Below are 24,080 nucleotides of genomic sequence, written 5' to 3'. Positions count from 1 at the left end.
TCAGCGAATACCAACCACATGACGCTGAAACTTCGGTAGCGAAGAATACGCCTAGAATCAACTCTGTTTTTTCTATTAGATACAGAATACGCCACATTGCTGTTTTTTATAAATGAATATGCAACGACGTCAGTTTGCCTGGTCTTCAGTCATTTTAAAATACGCCATGACGCTGTTACTTCAGCAATGAATACGCTACGACGCTTCTACCTCACCAACAAATATGCAACGACTCTGTTAGCAATGAAAACCCATGACGGTTTCTCCTCAGCAATGATTACCCCTAGACACTGTTTTCTCAGTAATGAATACCCCTAGACACTGTTTCCTCAGTAATAAATACCCCTAGACACTGTTTTCCTCAGCAATGCATACCCCTAGACATTGTTTTCCTCAGCAATGAATATTCCTAGACACTGTTTCCTCAGCAATGGATACCCCTATGCAGTGTTTCCTCAGCAATGGATATGCAACGACGCTGTTTCTTCTATACTTAATACATCAAATTGCTCAATTGATTACTCTTAAACATTTTATAATAAACTCATGCCTTATACATAATGTGAATTCGAAACTATTTTAAAGTGTTTTAATAGTCTAAAGGATAAAAGAATAACTAGAATTAAGAGGGATGTGGATAATTGTCACTAAGACAGCAACCCTATGACACAAAAGCAAAAACCGTCAGCATAACTCTTTTCATGAGTAGACGTCTTGATGTCTTGGATTCTAGAAGTTATAATATAATCTACGGTTGAAGAATAATTGATCACTTCTGTTTAAATTATGTTTGAATATCTCATTTTTTGTCATTGACTGATATTCTTTACTTGGACACATTTTGTACGCATATTAATGTAAAACTTATATACACAACTTAATGTACTAATAAACGGTCTTTCTTTGTTTAGAGGGTCTAGTAGGCCGAGTTGAACTATTATATAACTTGCCTGTCAACGGTTGTAAGTTCGAAACCCGCAAGTGTCATGTGCGCTCGTACCTTATCATAATTTGGATTGTCAAATTACACACTGAAGGTCAGTAGTTCTCTAGGGGAACTTCTGTTTCCTCCACCAATAAAAACTAACCACCACGAAATAACACAATGGCACTGAAATTGGCGTTATACACCAATCAATTAATCAATCAAATTATCGACCAATCAATTAATCCTTGGTTTAGATTTAAACAGCTACATAAGGTCGTTTAGGGGTGTTAACGGTCCTTCACAACAACAAAATGTTCTCTGTATGACAAACAACAATCAAAATAGGGAAAGGTATAGAATGAAATTCAAAACAGTGTGGCTGTGGCCATTGCTTGAAACATTAAATTCATCTATTGACTTGGACAATTTACGTGAACGTTTGTCTGTAACGACCACTGTTCACGACGTACCTACGATAGACATTTAAACTGTGGGGTCACCAAAGGTTTCTTAACGCCTTTTATTATACAATAATTCGAAAAATTAATCAGGAATAACCTTTATGTTTTGATTTATATAATTGATATAAATCAAAACATCGTGTTATTTCTGATTAATTTTTCGAATTACTTTATTAAGGTGTTGAGAACCTTTGTTGACCCCATAGTTTAAGTGTCTTTAAAAAGTACATAGTGAGCAGTGGTCGTTACAAACAAACGTTCACCTAAATTGTCCCAGTCAATTTAATGTGTCAATCAATGGCCACAGCCACACTGTTTTGAATTTCATTCTATGTAATTATTTGTAAAACATGAATGATCATATTTAATGCAGTAATATGATTTGACTTAGACTTCTTTTCAACCCTCTTACGTCATCTGCATTCATCTTAAGAAAGACTGCTCATTATCATTTATCTGTTTGGTTATAATGTAGATTTCAATTTGTTGCAATACATGACTCTTATAAATATCTTTTATTTTTATTGGCCTTCACAAATGATCCTGACATGCATTATGTATTATAATTGTTAACTCGTGGTCACTTTTCTTTTTCTCTGAATGGTGGTCCGCAATGTTTCATTTCAAATCTTCTAATCATATAAATATTATTTCTTAGAAGAAGGCCCCATATACCAATATAGGTGCCCGAAATGTTTTCCAAAACGGGATTCAAGGATTTTTTTAATTGCGTCCTGAAGTATCAAGTGAAGGAAAATAACATATTGGTATCGTCTGTTTCTCTAAATTGCGTTTCGCTGAATTGTATTGATCACATGCGGAATAACTAAAACATCTTATCTATTCAAGCTATAACATTCAAGAATTGATTATCAAAACTTTCAATCTAAATTAAATCTCCGCACTTGCTCCTCGTTGTTGATATGTCGCACGTGGGACATATAAACAACGAGGAGCAAGTGCAGAGATTTAATTAGGTCTTTCCACCTTTCCGTGGAAAGACCTATTGAATTTGTTCTGATTATTATTAGGTCTTTCCACTTTTCCGTGGAAAGACCTATTGAATTTGTTCTGATTATTATTTTTTTTTTTTTTTTTTTTTTCTTCCGCCTAAATTTTTTCTTGCGTAGTATTGATGTTTCAAAAGATGTCGCCTTGATATTTGGAATATGATGTCGTATAGTTTATACGCTTTAAAAATTTACAACTGCATAACAAAATACTTTACATTGTAAGAGTTATCTCCCCAAACACTGTTTTTCTTGTGGCCACTACTCCTTCGCAACCGTAAAAGATTACGACAAATTTATTTTACCAAATTGCTCGTTACTTCTTCAGGATTAGGATATTCATTTGGACCGAAGCTATCCGGAGACTCCATATGAGAGTTATTTCCCCTTATGCATTTGATATAAGTGATATGCGTTTCTAACTGGTAAACCATCAGTGATATAGGCCTAGGATCTTTGGATTTAAGTTCCTTGGTCCAAAAAAATGAAAATAGGGTCAAGGTCAAAGGTCAAGGTCATATTCTAAATTTTGATTTTGGCTTATTTTCTCTTATTTTCAACAACCGTGAAAGATATTGACAAATTATTTTTACTAAATTGTTAGTTGCGACATGTTGTAACTTATAAATTTTGGTTGGAAGGGTGTGTAAACAATAAATGAGAGTTTTCGCCCATCTTATATTTAAAATCATGCCTAAAGTGATATAACTCATTAACCATACATATTACAGACCTAGGGTCTTTTTATTTGAGGTCCTTGGTTGGTGACCTTGAAATTAAGGTCAAGGTCAAAGGTTAATAGGACGTTCTAGATTTTGACCTTTGCTTTAAATTCATATTTATACATTATAAAGTCATAGGAACTGACATTTTAGATTCATTTTTAATATTTTGATAATAAAATAGATCTTTACTTGTGGAACGACCTTCAATTGTTCTTTGAACAATTGGTTTTTAATTATTATTATTTTTTTTTTTTTTCTTCCGCCTAATTTTTTTTCTTGCGTATTATTGATGTTTCAAAAGATGTCGCTTAGATATTTGGAATATGGTATCGTATAGTTTATACGCTTTAAAAATTTACAACTGTGTAACAAAATACTTTACGTTGTAAGAGTTATCTCCCCAAACACTGTTTTTCTTGTGGCCACTACTCTTTCGCAACCGTTAAAGATTACGACAAATTTATTTTACCAAATTGCTCGTTACATCTTCAGGATTAGGATATTCATTTGGACCGAAGCTTTACGGAGACTCCATATGAGAGTTATTCCCCCTTTTCCCTTAAATTAAGTGATATGCATTTCTAAATGGTAAACCATAAGTGATAAAGACATAGGGTCTTTAGATTTGGGGTCCTTGGTCGAAAATAATAAAAATGAGGTCAAGGTCAAAGGTCAAGGTCATATTCTAAATTTTGATTTTGGCTTATTTTCATTTATTATCAAATACCTTATGACATATCGACAAATAATTTTTCATAAATTGTTAGTTGCGACATGTCCTTACTTGTATATTTTGATTGAAAGGGTGCGCAGACAATAAATAGGAGTTTTTGCCCATCTTACATTTAGAATTACGCGTAAAGTGATATTACTAATAAACCAAACATATTAAAGACCTTGGGTCTTTTGATTTAAGGTCCTTGGTTTGTGAAATTGAGGTCAAGGTCATAGGTTAATATGACGTTCTAGATTTTGACCTTTGCTTTAAATTCATATAAATACATCATACAGCCATAGGAACTAACATTTTAAACTGATTTTTAATATTTCAATATCAAAAAAGATCTTTTCTAGTGGAAAGACCTACAATTGTTCTCTGAACAATTGGTTTTTAATTTTAATTAGATTGCGAAACTTTGCAATGACTGCCAGATAAGTAACTTGTGCTCTCTTGAACCTACATTTATTTTTTCACATGAACTAAGGATTTTTTTTCTGTTTCTTTTACATGTTTTATCTGCATACGAAAATTATTTTCTAAACTGAGGTTCAATAATTATGAAAACAAACAAACATTGGCCAACAAAAAAATTAAGGAATACACAAACTTTCATTATAATTTTATGTAACAAATTAAAATATACAAAAACATACACAATTGTACAGCTTACATTGAAATATGTCATATGAATTATTGCACAAGCACCTTAAAATTGTGTCCGTTTTAAACTTCATGACAGCAACATTCTAAAGATTTTTCCTTAGAACACTTTTTCTCATATAGTCTAGTTTTGCAGCCGCATTCTCTATAATCTGATTTCCTCTTCATATAAGTAGGGATTTCAAGCTGTTTGCCTAAAGTTCTAGTTTGATTGTTTCTCCAAAGACTGTAAAACGATACCAGCTGGCTTCCTGACACTCCGGTATTTGTTAGACTACTAGTTGATGAACAAGTACACCTGCATTCTTTTGAATTAGATTCGCTGCACAGAATGTTGTCAGATGCTACTTTTCTAAGATCAAAAGTATCAATGGTTTGTTTTGAAATTTCCGACTTTCGTCGATAGTTGTCAGCGGATTTAGGTCTGCGGTCTTTACTTTTGAATTTTCCATGGATTGTGAGATAGCCAATATCAGAACTTACTGATGAAATTGAATTCCTGGACTCCGACCGTGACCTTAATGGTTCCTCATTGCAAAAGTCTTCAACAGAAATTGTAGGTGTCAGGTGAGATCCGTTTTCATACCTCGAGCTTTGTAGCCTTGTATCATTGGCATGCTTTGTTGGTGCAGAGATAGCTAAATGTTCTTTTCCCATGTTTAATTGCATTCGTTAAAATTAAATCTGAGTTAAAGATTGAATTTGAAGGGTTTAAATATTAAATGCCCGGTCCATTAAATGAACTGTTTAACGTCATTGATTACCTCATCGTGATTCAAGGATGTTTAAAATGTGTTACAGGACAAAAGACATGTATCGCAATAATAGTAACTACTACATTATGTTATAAAGTTAAATAAATATTATCGTTTTATGAATGAACTTTTTAAAAACACGCGACATTGATATAGTAAAGATAAATAAATATACTATACAGATTAACAACTAATAACTTCCGACGCACTATGTATTTAAGCTTTTTTTATTAATTCACACTCCCGTTTGTTTCGGTCTACATTTCTATTATTGTCGCAGGTAATTAGGTAGGAGATGTTTATACGGCCGATTAGATTCTTATGAAATTTTACATTTGTGTTGAATTGGGTGAAAAGGGATATTGTAGTCGTGGAACGAAGTCGGTGACTTTCAATAAATGTTGTGCTATTACAGCAGAAATTATCATTTGACATTGTTTCAAGAAATATCGATTCTGACACCATTTTATGCGTCATATTTTACCGTTCATAGCAACATGCCTAACACCTTTAGTGTTACAAAAGATGTTTACTTTTTCTAGGCCCCTCCTGGTTTCGGTGGGGTTTAGGTCCCTCATTCTTCAGTTTGCTGTGGATTAATTGTTGTTTGTCTTAAACTTTTTCGCTTAATTGTTTTTGTTTGCCCTTCTAGTTTCTATTGCCTCCCCAACTCCACCCAATTCTCTCGTTCCAACCCCAATCCCTTTTTTTTGTAAGGTTAATAAATGTCGAAATCTTTTTTTAAACGACCTACCAATATGCTCCCTTATTAGATTATTTTCAACTAATTTATTCGCAGAAATGTATTTTTTTTTCTATAGTTTAGGTGCAGATACATATTTTGTAACCACAGAAATATTTATATAATTAGTGTAACACTGCTGATCGACAATAGTCATTCAATGTTTCCTTAAAACACCCGAAAACAATACCATGAAGGACCATTTAATCAGCATCAACTCCTTGCATGTTCAATGTTGTTCATCAATATCTTTTTATATTATTATGTATATTAAAAAGAAGTCATGTTTAATGAACAATTGGTTTGCATTCAAGAAATCATGATTCTTTGGTTCTGAAAAATATATATGTGCTATGATTAAGATAAAATGTATTCTTTTAAAATTCAAATTAAATGTATAGAGACGTAAAAGAGGTTTGAGCTACGACATGTCATTTAAAATCACAAAGCAAAACAATTGTCAACTATTTACACAATTGAGTCGATGCCACTGCTGGTGGACGTTTCGTCCCTAAAGGTATCACCAACCCAGTAGTCTGCACTTCGGTGTTGACATGCCTATTAAATATTTGTTTGATTTTATAAATTTACTGTTTGCAAATGTTCGAAATACTACGGATTTTCTTATCCATGCATAGATTACCTTAACCGTATTTGGCACAATTTTTTTTTTTTTGGCATTTCGGTTCCTCAATGCTCTTCGACTTTGGCCGGCTTACTATTTTGATTTGAGCGTCAATGATGAGTCTTTTGTAGATGAAACCCGCGTCTTGTGTTTAAATTATAAGCCTGATAACTATAATCATTCCTTATACATACTGTGTATTCGGGACTATTTTAAAATCAAGTCCTAAGGATAAAAGAGCAACTAAAATTAATAGCGATGTAGGTAAACATTAATGACAGAGCAACCAAACGACACGGAAAAAAAAATCATCAAGGGGATTCAAAAATTAGTGTATTCTAGTGATATTATGTGTTTGATTATTTTAAATCTTTGTCAAAGACTGATGTTCTGTTCATGGACACATTTTGTTCGGATATTAATGTAAAGCTTATATACACGACTCAATGTACGTTTGCTTCCTTTGAGGGCCATCGATGGACGAGTGGTAGTCGAACTATTGTATCACTAGCCTGACGACACTGCTGTTGTGCGTTCGAATCTCGCAAGTAGCAGTTGCACTCGACTCCAATCCTTTTTTACTTTAATTGTCACTTTTCCTACCGGATGTCGGTTGTTCTCTCTGAGCACTCCCTCGTCCCCAACAAATAAAAAACTGTATCACCACGAAATAGCACTCTAGTACTGCAAGAGGAGTTAAACATCAATTAATCAACCAATCAATTGATCCTTTTTTGTATATTTTTGGTCGTTAAGAGGTGTTTAACGTAAAAAAAGCAATGCAATGGTCTAAGTGTGACAAAAAAAAAATTAAACAAATAAGGAATGGCATATTGACTTATATGTTAATTTTACCGATCATATATAATGTCGTTATATCATTTGATATATACCTTTTTGTGCTTCTTTGTTTAATATTTGTTTGGTTTTTTTTTTTTGGTAATAAAATGCTTGTGGTACTTGTACATTCGGTCATTATTGTTTGTGATATTCTCGTATTCTTGTCTTTCATTTTGCTAATGTGCTTGGTCTATTTGTCTTTTTGTTTTACTTCGAAAACTTGTTTGTTGCTCGTATTTCATTTTCGCTTTGTTCTTTGTCTATAAAGTTTTGCCTTTTTATGTTTCTTCGTTACACATATGACGCGACTCTGTAATCCCGTCATTGGGTTATTGTACCATAGTAAATTTGTGGATTCTTGTCATTAATTTTTATTAATACGCTTGGTCTGTATACAATTTTGTGCTTCTTTGTTACATGTTTGTATGTTTTTGTAGTGATTACGATTATAGCAAAATGTTGAATGCTGAATTTTGACATTTTTACCTACTAGTATTACATCTGTTTGTTTTGTTGAAACATCGTTATCAATATAATTGAATTTGATGCGACTGTCATAAAAGTGAGAGGTTGAGCTAGCTATACAAACGGGTTCAATCCACCGTCTTCTACATGAGTTAATGCCTGTACCAAGTCAGGAATATCACAGTTGTTATTCATTCGTTTGATGTGTTTGAGCTTTTGATTTTGCCATTTGATTAGACACTTTTTGTTTAGAATTTTCCTCGGAGTTCAATATTTTTGTGATTTTACTTTTGACTAAAGTTTTTTTTTTTTTTACTTACGTCACCTGTATGCATCTCAAACAAAAACTGCTCATAACATTCCAACTGTTTCATTATAATTTGTTATCATTTAGAAAAAAAAATCCTGACATTTCAATTTATTTCAATTCATGATCCTTATGAGATACATTTTAAAAACGTCCCTAGACATGCATAATGTATTGTCACCATCATGTTCAATTTTCTCGGATGGTACCTTGATATAGTTCACTACGTTTCATTTCATTTTGGGCTTCTTATTGCAAAAATAATTCTTTACAAGTAAGCCCTTGAAATCAATCTGGGTGCCCGATATGTTATCCAAAGCGGGGTTCAGATGGGTTACATTGAGTCACGAGGTATCACATGAAGGAAAATAATGCATTGGTATCGTAGTTTGTCTGTTTCTCAAAATCATATTTTCGCTTAATTGATATACATAAAGGCAACAGTAGTATACCGCTGTTCAAACTCATAAATCCATGGACAAAAAACAAAATCGGGGTAACAAACTAAAACTGAGGGAAACGCATTAAATATAAGAGGAGAACAACGAAACAACACTTCAATGTAACACACACAGAAACGGACCAAGCAACAGACAAAATCCCACGAGAATAACAAATATAACATCAAAACTGAATACATGAATTAGGAATAGACAAGTACCGTGACACGTCTTATCGCAATGTGAATTTACACTAAAAAAAAAGAGAAAACAAACGTCGCAACGTTAAAATGTAACACACACAGAAACGAACTATAATATAACAATGGCCATATATATATACAACTGTTGTACATTGATCACATGACGAATTACTATAATATTTCTCTATTGAAGCTATGACACAAATGGCCTTTGAGTATTGATCATCAGATTGTTCCGTGGAATCTCTATTTACAATTTTCTTGTGACATAATGAATTTTGACTGTTTTCTTATATGTCAAGCTAGTTTGTTTTCTGAACTACTAATGGATAATAATGAAAATAAAGAAATACATTGTCAAATAACGAAGCTAAACGAATAACCAATCATTCAATCAATTCAAATTTTATTTATTATATAACAAAGTATACAAACAAAACAATATACAATCGAATAACTTACATATATATTTTTCGTATGAATTATTGCACAAGCACCTTCAAATTTTGTCCGTTTTAAACTTCATGACAGCAACATTTTTCAGATTTTTCTTTAGAGCACTTCTTCTCATATAGTCTAGTTTTGCAGCCGCATTCTCTATAATCTGATTTTCTTTTCATATAAGATGGAATTTCAAGTTTTTTGCCTAAAGTTCTAGGTTGGTTGTTTCTCCATAGACTGTAAAACGACACAAGCTGGCTTCCTGAAACTCCGGTATTTAATGGATCACAAGTTGATGAACAAGTACACTTGCATTCTATTGAATCAGCTTCGCTACATATAATGTTTTCAGATGATACTTTTCTTAGACTAAAAATATCAGTAGTTTGTTTTGAACTATCCGATTTCCGTCGATAAGTGTCAGCGGATTTAGGTCTGCGGTCATTACTTTTGAGTTTTCCGTGGATTGTTAAATAGCCCATGTCAGAACTGACGGATGATATTGAATTTCTTGATTCTGGCCGTGACCTTAATGGTTCTTCACTGCAAAAGTCTTCAACAGAAATTGTTGGCGTCAGATTAGATCCGTTTCCATATCTCGGACTGTGTAGCCTTGTATCATTGGCATGTTTTGTTGGCGCAGAGATAGCAATATGTCCTTTTCCCATGTTTAACTGTATTAGTTAAAGTTAAATCTGAGTTAAAGTCTGAATTTCTAGGGTTTTTATATTAAATAACCGATCCATTAATTAAACTGTATAACGTCATTGATGACTTCATCGTGATTGAAGGTCTTTTAAATTTGTTACAGCACAATAGACATATATTGTAACAATACTTGTTACTGTATTATGTTACCATGTTAAATAAATACCGTCGTTTTATGAATTAAACTTTTAAAAACATGCCACTTTGATATAGTAAAGATAAATATAATATACAGACTGAATAAATAGATTACCAACTAATATCTTCCGATTTACTATGTATTTAACTATGAATTGCTAAATACGGACGCTCCCGTTTGTTCCGGTCTACATTCCTATTATTGTCGCAGGTAATTGAATTTGAGACGCGTCTAAGGCCGATGAGATCCTTATGATATTTTATATGCACGTGAATTTGTGGAGAGGTTCAGTGGATGAAAAGGGGGGAGTTAAAAACCTATTCGATGACTTCAGTAAATAATGTGTTCTAAAGCAGAAATAATGATCGTGACAACACATCATTAGACATTGTAACGAAATCTATTTTCCTCGATTTGGACATTATGCGAATTTCAACATATTTTACTTTATCGTAAACAACCCGACAAATGTCTTTTTCATTTGAACAGGAGATGCTTACCTTACATGAGCATCTCCCGGTGTAGATGGGATTTGTGTTATTCACCCTTCAGATTTTTGTAAACTTTTGTTTGTCTATTTATTTTTTTATTTCATTATTTTTGATGGCACACTTGGTTTATTTTAAGGTGTTATAAATTTTCTCACTTAAATTTTGAAAGTTTTAGTTTGTCTGTATAACTCACAGAAGTAATGTTTAATGAACAATTGGTTAACATTATAAAAAAAATCCTAATTCTTCGCGTGTAAATAAAGATATATGTGTTATTATTAAAATATAATGTAATATTATATAATTCAAATGTAATGTAATATTGGCGTCAAAGAAATTTTCGCTACGCAATCGATTGGATATAAAAAGTCCCAAATAAAAACAATGTAAATAAGATTCATTAACAGCTAGTCGAGTCTTAGATACGTTACAAACAAAGTATTATCAGTACTGTGTCATCCCATTTATGACTATAAAGTAATAGTATGCAAATGAGTAAATCTAGAATTTACTTACCCCCTCTATTCTAGATATGTTAATACTTTGGTGGGAGCATGAACAAATGGATATTTGCAATGACAAAATTGAAAAAAAAACAATTGAAAACTTTGATTCCATTTGCCTGTTTATATTATATGCTGCATGGATTTTGCACTTATTAAACGCTTAACGGCACAACTTTTGGTCTCATTTGTAATAATACCAAAAATCTCTTTATTTTTATTATATTATAAATTCAAAGGTTTATGATCGTTATTTAATCCTACTAAAATATCACATTTAAAATTACAACCAAGGTATTTTTAGAGCCGTCAAAACAAAGATCAGATTAAATTTTGTTTACAAATATCAGTATAATAATCATTATTGCTATTTTGTGCATTTTTTCTTTGATCTTTTTTTGTGATAATTTTCATATCATGCTACTCGCTTGAGATGGAAAATTATCGCTAGAAACTAGGCATGCACGTTGCTAACGAAATTGACACGAAATTTACATCGTCGTCATAGGTAAAATAGGGATAAAAAGATTATCATTGTTCATCTCAACTCGATTGCCTTTCTCGCTTTTGCCGTCCCGGCTCAAGCGAGAAAATCAATCTCGTTGAAATGATCACCGATAATCTATAATTATATGAAGCAATCAATTATGGCAAATAAGTTCTGCTTATGAACTCTAATTGTGACCTTCTTGAATATGGCATAAATCGACATTTAGTGAACAACTAATTTAAAGTTACGAGTAAACCTCCATTTCGTGACTTTTGAAATTATAACATCGACGAAATTTTGACTCAGAATTCACTTAATCCTACCACACTTTACTTGCTGCTCATATCATTCTCCATTTGAACTGTGTACCTTACAACAAAATGATTTACCTGTGTGTATAATATTGTATATGTTGGCTTTTTGTTCAAGGTTATTGTTGTTTTTTTAAATTGTTTAACATCTCACATGGTGTACCACTGATGCCTTTTTTTATTCACTCCTCTTGCGCTTAATGGACAACTAGAGCTTCAGTATGTGCTTCAGTATGGAGCCTAAAAATTTTACGATTGTATGCTTTTAAACATTTAATAATAGATTCATTCCTTAGACAAAGTGTGTAAATCGAGACTATGTAAAAGTTTAATCTGAAGGATAAAAGAATAGCTAGTAATCAGAGGAATGTGTGTAAAGGGAATAAGACAGCAACCTAATGACGCAAAAAAAAAAAAGGTTTCGAGGTCAGCATATGGTATTTTGATGAGTAGACATGTCTTGGATTGTTAAAAGCTGATCTACGAGTGAAAAATCGATTGGTTTTGTTGCAATTATGTTTGAATATCTTAAAACCTTTGTCAGACACTGGTATACATGGACAAATTTTGTTATGATATACATGAAAGGCTTACAATGTATAAACACGACTCAATGTACTAATGAATAGATTTCCCTTGTTTAGATTTGAGCAACTACATAACGTTGTTTAGGAGTGTTTAACGTCCTACACATAAACAAAATGTTCTTAGTTTTACAAACAACCACAGGGAGATAGTGTAATTTACTGTAAATTCTTTACCCTAATGATCATATATTATATCTTTTGACTGAAGACTTTTTATTCGGTTCATTTTCGCCACCTGCATTCATTTTAAGTTTAGTCTGCTGCTAATAATCTTCAAACTGTTTAGTTATCACAAAGAATAAGGTTTTTTTCTGCAATTTTATTAATTTCAATGTATTTCTTGTCAAATAACTTTAGCATTTTTTAAGAAATTGACTCCTGATCTTCTGTGAGTGCCAGGTGAGTAACTTATGAAATAATTAATTATGACCGTTTCTCTTATCTGTCTATCTAGTTTATTTTTTAAACTGTTTAGTTATCACAAAGAATAAGGTTTTTTTCTGCAATTTTATTAATTTCAATGTATTTCTTGTCAAATAACTTTAGCATTTTTGAGAAATTGACTCCTGATCTTCTGTGATTGCCAGGTGAGTAACTTATGAAATAATAAATTATGACCGTTTCTCTTATCTGTCTATCTAGTTTATTTTCTAAACTAAGGTGAATATTAATGAAGATACAAACTTTGCCCAATATCAAAGTTTATACAAGAAATAAAAAATCCTTGAATAAAGAATTCAATTATGTTTTTGTGAAACAAAGTATAGAAACAAAACAGAAAAATATCGAATTGCTTACAAAAAAAAGTGTCCTTTTGAATAATAGTCTATTTTTGAAGCCGCATTCTGTCTAGCTGGCTTATTTTCTAAACTAATGGCAAATAAATTTGAAAATAAACTAACTTTGGCCAAACATTTAATAAAGAATTTCAATATCATTATATGTAACAAAATATAAAAAACAAATATACAATTGAATAGATTACATTAAATTTGGAATTATTGCACAAGCACCTTCAATTGTTGTCCTTTTTAAACATCATGACAGCAACATTTTTCAGATTTATCTTCAGAGCACTTCTTCTCATATAGTCTAGTTTTGCAGCCGCATTCTCTATAATCTGATTTTCTCTTCATATAAGAAGGAATTTCAAGCTTTTTGCCCAAAGTTCTTTTCTGGTTGTTTCTCCAGAGACTATAAAACGATACAAGATGGCTATTTACCAGACCACCAGCTGATGAACAAGTACACCTACATTCTTTAGAATTATCAATACTGCTTAAAATGGTTTCAGATGCTACTTTTCTAAGACAAGATATGTCAACTGTATGTTTTGAGTGTTCCGACTTCCGTGGATAGGTGTCAGCGGATTTAGGTCTTCGGTCTTTGTTTTTGAGTATTTCTTGGATTGTGAGATAGTCAGATTCAGAACTTATTGAGGAGATTGAATTCCTTGATTCTGGACGTGACGTATACGTTTCATCACTGCAAAACTCTTTAAAAGAATTTGTTGGCGTCAGACGAGATTCCTTTTTATAACACGGACTATGAACCCATGGATGATTATCATTGGCATGCTTCGTTGGTGCAGATCTGGCTATATGTGTCCTTTGCATCTCACACTGCATTTGGGTATGTTTAATATGCATTCAAGATTGGATATTCAAGGGTTTATATATTAGATGATCGATATACCTAACGAATTGTCTAACGTCATTGCTCACTTTTTCGTGTTTGAAGGTTGTTTGAAATACGTTACAAACAATAGGTACATATCGCAATAATAGTAACTACTTCATCAGTTAAATACACTAGTTTTATGAATGATGTTTTTTAAAAGAACGCAACTTTGATATAGTAATGATAAATATAATATACAGAGTATGAACTTCTAACTCCTTATGCATAATGTATTTACTTATGAATTTTTAAATAAATACGCCTCCGTATTTTTCTGTCTACTTTTCTATTATGTGTCGCAGGTAATTAAGGATAAGAGGTGTGTAAAAAGTAAAATCACAAAAATACTGAACTCAGAGGAAAATCAATACGGAAAGTCCATAATCACATGGCAAAATCAAATAATAAAACGCATCAAAAACGAATGGACAAGAACTGTTATATTCCTGACTTGGTACAGGCATTTTCAAATGTAGAAAATGGTGGATTGAACTTGGTTTTATAGCTAGCTAAACCTCTCACTTGTATGACAGTCGCATCAAATTCCATTAAACTGTCACCGATGCGTGAACAAAACAAACAGACACAATAGGTAAAAATGTCAAAATAGGGGTACAGCAGTCAATGAGCGATCTATTGAATTTCTCTTTATTTTGGATACCACTCGATAACATGCAATATGAATATCTGAATTTTATTCTTTCAGAAATATAGTAAATCAAATATCCAGCCAAAATATCACTTATATTCTATTTTTTTGTTATCCAAACTTATATGAATCAACGACACTTCAGTAAGGTGATTTGGAAATGAAGATGGAAGGATTCGAAGATTTTGTTTTTTAGGTAGTATACTCTTGTATTCAGCGTGGAAGATCGTTTAAAACACATTCAAATGATTAATACAGCTAGTTTAAAGTTGGTTACCTTTAGTAAAGTGTCTTTCAATAAAGCAAAATTATCACATCATTTTTGACACGTTTTAGAGAAATCCATTCCTCAACTTAGACATCACTAAATGAGTCTGATCACCGGATTTCTAATTGAGAACTTATAAGGAAAACTACAAATGGTTCTAGTATTGTGTTGGAAACATCCCTTTTCTGGGCACACAGATCTGCTTCCATGTTTAAGGAATGATATTGTAGCTCATTCTTTAGTTTTCTTTGTCATGTTGCATCTGCACTATATCTGTTGGATGTGTATAATTCATATTTTTGTTTGGGAGAATTCTTTTTATCTATCAGTTTAAATTACTTTGAACTAGCGTTTAGTTACTTTGGTAAATAAAGGCAAGACTAGTATATCGCTGTTCGAAATTCATAAATCGATTGAGAAAAAAAAATCCGGGTTACAAATTAAAACTGAGGGAAACACATCAAATATTTGAGGAGAACTATGACACAACAGAAACACAACATTAAAATGTAACATATACAGAAACGAACTATACTATAACAGTGGCCATTTTCCTGACTAGGTACAGGACATTTTGATAAAAAAAATAATGGGTTGAACCTGGTTTTGTGGCATGCCAAACTTCCCACTTGTATGTCAATGTTAAATATAGCATTAAAATGACATCATTACATGATAGGACTACAATACAAATACATGGGAGAATATATAAATGTTTTGTATTAATTGTTTCATGTTAGTTCTTCTTACGCTTTATCGATCTTTCAACCAATTGCAACTGATTCGTCTTTGTTTGTTTAGGTTTTTTCTTTTGCTTTATTTATATTGAAACGAAGGTAACAACTTCCATCAGGCATCGTTGACCTTAAGAAATTAGTTTTTCTTCTTCGTCATTTGGTGTCTGATGCAGTGCTGCTTCATATTGGCAATTATGTCACATCTAATCTTTATATATGTTAAATATATAATGGCATTAGATGTCTGCTTTGAATCTAAGCAAAAATGTTGATAAACATAACATATGTTTCAGGCCGGTGCATTCCACATTCCAGGGGCCGGGCTACCAAGTAGGGAAATCGAGGTCTAATAAATAAAGGATCAAATCGAGAGCTTTCTTTGAAAGAGGTGTTCCTCAAAACAATTTATTGGTATATATAAGCCCTATTTCAAAAACTTTTTAATCTTAAGAGTCGTACAAGGGCTCAAATGTGCAGTAAACAAATTTTATCCTTAAATACCTCAATCAACTCAAATCAAAATCACATAAGTCATTGTTAAATAAATTGTCATATAATCGCAACATGTCTGAAGCATGAATTGATCATCCGACTGAGATATAACATTACCTCTATTTACATGGCTTTACCAAAATAGACTACCGTCGCTATATTTATATAATAAAAGATTATAAACAGATATTTAAGAGAAAAAAAATATATTGAAATTACGAAATAATATCAAAATGATTGATGCGAATAACCTTTTATTTTGAAAACAATACATATGATTATCGTAAACAAAACACAGTTCATTTTCCAACTCATGAAAGTGCATCATTTATATCTTTAATTGAGAATGTGTCAAGAGGAAACAACCCGACCAGTAGCCGAAAGCCACCAGTGGTTCTTCAACACAGCACCCTGAGGCGGGCTTCATCTGGCCCCTACCCACAAATGTGCTAGTTCAGTGAAAATAGACGTCATACTTAACTCCACAACATATAAATGAACTAAACAAAAATATATTAGACAAACAAAGGGCAAAGGCTTCTAACTTTGGACAGGCGCAAAAATGTAGTGGGGTTAACCATGTTTTGTGAGATCACAACACTCTCCCTATACTTCTAGTCAATGTAGAATAAACAAACAAACAGTAATATATATGCACAGTAAAAGTCAACAAACACACAGCAATGCGCATAATAAAACTCAGTTCAAAAGAAGTATGTGTCCGATTTCAATTTTGTTCCATTTCCATTTAAAATATTTTATAGTGGTTGTATATAATATTCACTTTGTTTCAGATTTACTTTTTTCATATAAATTTCAGCCTGGATTTTGTGCATATAGCGGGGTTGTTTATATTGACATCGCATTTTTTCTTATTTTAATTTTAGATTTCACTGTAACATATTCAATCTGTTATTACTGAGGCTCCAAACATAATTCAACATGAACATCTCCTAAAGGTGATATCTCACCTAAGTTTAGAGAACACAAGCACATCAATTCAAACCATAACTTCAAAATAATTATGGATTCGATTAAGGACTACACCAGAGCATGGGCTAAACGCGAAAAGTTCAGACTAGACACTTTGTCAGAATGTGTCAAAACAATCAGATAAATGTCGAATTTAAAGGTTAAGGAACTGTGTGAATGATCGACCAAAGTTCGGTTTTTAGAAACAAAGATGCTGTGAAATGTCTGTCATCTCTTCAACATAAATATGTTGCCGTTCCTGGGGAGTAGGCTTCAAATAATATTGTCTATTCATGAAGATCGTACTACTACGAATGTCTTGTAAAGGAACTAGGAATAAATTAGACCTCATGAAATATCACATGCAAAAATATATCCCTTTACAGGGATGAGATTCACGGTCTGACATTTTTGGGGAGTTTTCTTTATAGTGCATAATATGATTTTTTATAATTTTTTATTTGGCCTTTAACATTTATTGATTCGAACGTCATTGATGAGTCTTTCGTAGACGAAACGCACGTCTTGCGCAAATACAAAATTTCAATCCTGGTATCTATGATGAATTATATACAACCACTGGGTCGATGCCACTGATGGTGTAGAGAGTATCACCACCCCAGTAGTCAGCACTTCTGTGATGACATGAATTATCATTGATATGGTCATAATTATAAATTTGTTGTTTACAAAACTTTGAATTTTTAAAATACGCAGGCTTTTCAACCTCAGGAATAGATTACCTTAGCTGTATTTGGCAATACTTTTAGATATTTTGGTCCTCAATGCTCACACTTTTTTTTCGAGCGTCAATGATGAATCTTTCATTATCGGAACGTGCGTCTGGCGCAAATGTGAAATTTCAATCTTGGTATCTATGATGAGTTTCTTTTCTACAATTTCACAAAAACTGCAAAACAATGTTTTTAAGACAAAGAACAGTTTTTTTATACTTTAATTTTAGTGTTTTCTATTGATTTTGTTGTTTATTATCGCATCTCCGGGGAAGACAGAACGTGTCATCTGCTGTAAATACATCAATACTGAACGCATGTGTATCTCTAGATATTTGCTAGAATTTACTGTGTGTTGTTTGTAAGCTTGCCAATATTTATCTCTTACTATACACATGCATACATGTTTTTTTTTGGCCTCTTGAATGATGAATTGCACAACAGAAACCCTGTCTTAAAAAGTAAAATCACAAAAATACTGAACTGAGGAAAATTCCCTAAGAAAATGGCAAATGGCAAAATCAAATGATAAAACACATCAAACGAATGGACAACAACTGTCATATTCCTGACTTGGTACTGGCAAGTTTAAATGTAGTAAATGGTGGATTGAACCTGGTTTTATAGCGCTAAACCTCTAACTTGTATGACAGTCGCATCAAATTCCATTATGTCTACAACGATGCGCGAACAAAACAAACAGACATAATAGGTAACATTGTCAAAATATGGGTACAGCAGTCATCACTGCGTCACAATCTCAAAACAAAAAAATATTTAACAAATAAGCACAAAAAGCATCTATCAAATTTAACAACCACATTCAGTGCTTACTCATATATATTTTATTTATAAAACTAAATGCATTACTAGTGTCATCATACATTTTGTATGGTCGGCTTTAAGACTTTGGTAATAATCAAAATATATACTCTTTATATTAGGTAAGGATGTCAAGTAAACTTGCACATATTTGGCCATAAAGAAACACTTAAAACAACAGCACTTATATTCATTGTTTTATTGCATAGTGTATAAGAGTAGTGAACATATTGCTTACAGTGAAATACAGTTATTTATTGCGTTCATTTTGACGTTACAATGAATAATGCACAAACGCATAACTAGCAATTGTTTTCTAGTTTGAAGAAGAGACAATTGTTTATTCGACAAACCTGTTTTCATCTAAAGCAGTGCATTTGATGTTTCACAATTTTTTTTATTGCAGTTAACTAATAGCATCCACAAGAAAAAAACATTATCGCGTCCATTGAAAGAGTAAGCGGATAGTCTTTTCGCCTAGTACCTCTTTCGTATAGCATTATTTAGATATCCGTTTTCAATACTTCGTCAATCTATACATGAATCTCATATCCCGTGAGTGGGACAAGTCGTTTTGAGGTTTGATTTTTGTTTTTCATATTCTCTTGTTTTGCATCCACATTGTCTATAGGCGTTGCTTCTTTTCATGAAGCGAGGTACTTCAAGTTTTTTACCCAAAGTTCTCTGACTGTCTTTTTTCCACAATCCATAAAATGATGCTAGCTGATTTCCAGATATTTCACACTTTCTTTCTTCTCTTGGTAAGCATGTGCACTGGTCATCCTCAGAAGCATGACTGTTTACAAAGCAATCTGATGCTGTCCTTCTTAAAGATGAACCACTTTCGGCATGTGTAACGGATTTAACTCGGAAATTATCGGCAGACTTTGGCCTTCCGTCTGAACTCCTTGATTTTCTTGAAATCGTCAGAAATGACGTATCTGATTTCGTCGATGAAATAGAATGTCTTGATTCAGGTCTAGATCTGTATTTATCATCCAAACAATATTCTTCAACAGTTATTGTTGGCGTTGTTGGTATTGTCATTAATTCGTCTTCTGGTTCACCAGTTTCCTTTTTGTCATTAATGATGGTACAACTGGGTCCTGATGTCATTGTTGAGTCGACGACTTTTCCCATTTCAACGTTAAAGTTACTTAGCTTTCTTCTGCAAGCTGTGTCAGATTGTTTCTGAAGTGTCGAATACGGGGGTTTAAATACCTACAAAACGAACCCTACACTGAACTTATTTGCGTCAGATGTCGAACGTTGACCTGACTTGTTTATAAGATCTAACATCAAGAGACACAAAGTCAATCTATATAATGATATCGGTTACAAATCTTTTTGGAACTTTATCAATAGTACCAAAGGAACTTACTTTGTATCTTTAATAAACTTAGATAAACCTTGCTTGCATAAAAGAAAAGGTTACTTTTGTATTGTATCTTCAATCTTAAACCTGACAATATGGTTTATACTCGATTAGATGCTGGTGTTTAAAATAGTTTTAATGGATGTTGTTTGTTGTTTCTATGATACTCGGTCATATTTTGATTCCGTCCTTTGGTGCATCATATGATAAATCTGCAAGGTTTTTCATATATCAATGTCAATTGTCCATAAAATATGTCAGTACATTATATTTAAGTACCAATGCTGTATATATCTTTAATTGTTCGTTGTTAAATGTCGTACAAGTTTACAATTTCTGTAAACTGGCAATCTCCTGTAATATTGGAACGGCCAAAATAGTAAATGAAATGCTTTGAAAAAATTGGGTATCAAGACAGTCCATTTTCTGGTGCAAATTCGAATACACAACCACAGGCTTGTAAAGATAAATAGGTGAACTAAATTTCTACATTTCATCAGTTTCATGACAATATGAATGTTACTTAAACAGTTTGTAAAGTCATTTGATTTCCATGTATATTAATGTTAAATGCAATATGAACTTTTAAAAAGGGGGTTTTACACTATCGTTTACCTGCGTATTTGGTAATAATTACCAATAATAAACTTCGAACACATGCCACCATGCTTGAAATAATAAGATATTTGAATAAAATTTCTGCCTTTCATGAGTTTATGACAATAATGCATTATAAAATCTATATTGAGACAGTTTGTAAAATCTTCTGATTTCTTTGGTGTATAGTATATAATAGCTAATTTTTACCAAATACGAAGATGATTGAAATGTATACTATTTTAGATCATATTGTAATAAACATACATATAAACATTGCAACCGACTTCAAATATTCACGGAAAAGAGCAACACTTAGTTTCTTCCCAACTGCTTAGAAATGTTGGTGAAAAAATGACGGCTTTACAGTGCATTTTTATTTTTTAATGATTCCTGATATATTGCCGATTACAAAGGATGTACTTAGGTGAGGTTTTGGAAATTTTTGTCAGATTTTCGGATTCCTAGGTTTTTTTCCAACGATAAAGGGTGAAATATTTTGCCCCATAACACCCGTTTTTCTTTTCATAAAAGACTTTATTAGTATATTGAAGGTCCTTTTCAAAAATTTAAGCAGGTTTAGGATTTTTTTCTTTCGATTTGAGACCCAAATAAAACCAATGCAAATATAAGGTAAAAGTCCGAGTCAACCTTTGCTCGCCATATTTTAAAACTGATATACCTCGAAAAGGAGCTCCATAGCCTATCAACACTTTTAACTTATTATGTTCCTTAATTGAACTAACAGTATTAATATTAATTTCTTGATTTTTTTTTTAATTTCACCTAAGTACATTCTAAGTAGTTAACAAATATTTATTTTTCTGCATCCAAAAATCTAAAGCTTTTTTTTTATGAGCAGATAAAAAGCATGAGATGTAATATTTGAGCACAACGGTTTGACTTTTTGAAAACCAGATATGAAGCATGAACTGAAATCATTGGCTTCTGATGGGATTCAATTCTATTTGCTATCGAAAAGTCAGTTGAGAGTCACGCCAAACATGAAAATTTTGTATTTTGTTTTTTTCGAGAATTTGTTTGACAAATTAAACACGTGAATATTGTTAAAGTTAATACCCCGGTCCAGAATTGTTGCCCAAAATGTATGCTTGGAATGTTCTTATGAACTACAAATCAAAACTTAATTTATCATTCGAAACAAAGACAATTCAAGATTGATTAATAGATAATTCTACAGATATAACGAGGAAACGAAAGAGAATTTCAGCGAAAAGGGAAAATTAAAGTACCACATTTTTGGTTTCATAGATATTAAACGAAAATGTCCTATCCTACTTGCATTGTATTAGTTTTGACTCACAAAATCTGCGTTTAATTTCTTCTCTATGTGGTCTCATATCTCAAATACACCCAGAATTAAAACTTGTACGCAATACGTGCGTTTCATTTACAAAAGCTTGAAGATAGTCATAATTTAAAGATTTTAACTGTCAAGATAATTAGCTGTGTGATATACGTTGATAAAAAAAAACACAATATAAGCCGGAAAAATAATATAACATTATCAAGTGACAAATAAGAAATCACAAGTTGCTGAAATGCAGGCAACACATCACGGAAAGACCAAACCCAAATAAATTATCATCTTTCGTCTTTTGTTTTTAAGATTGCATAAAAAGTATGGTTCATTCAAACTAACACTTTTATTTAGCAAAGACAAATCTTTTTTATATGATCTTGTTAAATTGTAATAAATTTCTTTGGCTTTTTTGATTTTTATGTTCTTAATGATTAATGTGTTCACCCTAAAAAAAAGTGCTTTGGTCTCAAACATATGTAATTCAGTATTATCAAAAATAACATTCTGTTTGAAATGAAATCAGTCTCATGAATATGTTATGTAGTGAAGTGGTGCAAAATAAAATCATGTAGGTATAATTAATTCGGGACTGGCCGGGGAGGTCTTGATGTCTGCAATTAATAACGATGATATTTTTAGTTATTATACTGAATACTGTCATGATACGATATTCATTCATAAATTTATGTGTGACGTCAAAGTATGGAACCATACAAGATACTTACTCGATTGTAGCAATAAAGACAATAGAGTGTAGATTTTTGACTGCGATTTAATATTATGAATGAAAGATTGTTAGACATTAGATCAAAACGTGCTCAACAAAATTTAGAACATGTATTGTAATGCAATGTTTGTAAAATTCAAAGCCAGCAATATAAGCCATGTCTGCCGAGTCATATTGTTTGTTTGTCTGACGTAATGTTCTGATGTTTTTCAGTACATCTCCTTTATCAGTTTTCTAAGAACGTGAAAAAAGTAACGTTTACAATAGAGCACAGTGTATATCAGTTTTCAGTGTACTATTATTTGTCTGTTTTTTCTTCTTTTTTAATCATGGCGTTGTCATTTTCTTTTCGATCTATGAGTTTAAATGTCCATCTCGTATCTTTCGTCCATCTTTTTCATGCCGTTCAATATTGAAACTAGTTTCGCTTGAACGAAGTCAAGAATACGACATTTGTTTTCCATTCATTTGAACTGTTTGAGCTTTTGAATTTGCCACTTGATTCGGGAATTTCCGACTTAAATTCTCCTTGAAGTTCGATATTTTATTAATTTTACTTTTTGCTATACGCTTCTGCTTTGGCGGTGTTTCAAACATATATGATGATTTGTGGGATCATTGATATAAGAAAAGGCAGAAAAGGTTGAAATTAATGGAAATATTGACTTTTTTAACAGTTTTGGCATTTTCAATGTAATTGGTTAAATGCAGTGTAGGATATAAACTAATATGAAAATAAATATCTATCAACATTCCCAGTAACAGCAAGCATATTAAATTTATTGACAATTAGACTTAAAAAACGTATTTAAGGTGGTACCCAACACTTTCACTAAAATTAATTTGGCTCGTTTAATTTTCATAAAATTTTGACAAAGTATTTACTTTGACCCTTTGACAAAAATATAAAAATTTCAAAAAAATTGAATCAACCATTTTGTAAGAAATATTACACTGCTTATATAGCAATTTGACAAACACTTATTTTGATCATTGAGAAGCTTAATATTCCCTTAACAACACAACATAATTAAAACGTTAAGCTGATTTTACAGAGTTATCTCCCTGTAGTGTTAGGTACCACCTTAAAAGTAATGAACATTCAGATCTTAAATTGATAGATAGCATATTATATTGATATAAGTTAAATG

Source organism: Mytilus galloprovincialis, chromosome 6 (genome assembly GCF_965363235.1).
Source record: "Mytilus galloprovincialis chromosome 6, xbMytGall1.hap1.1, whole genome shotgun sequence".
NCBI classification, from domain to species: domain Eukaryota; kingdom Metazoa; phylum Mollusca; class Bivalvia; order Mytilida; family Mytilidae; genus Mytilus; species Mytilus galloprovincialis.
Note: the sequence above shows the minus strand (reverse complement) of the source record.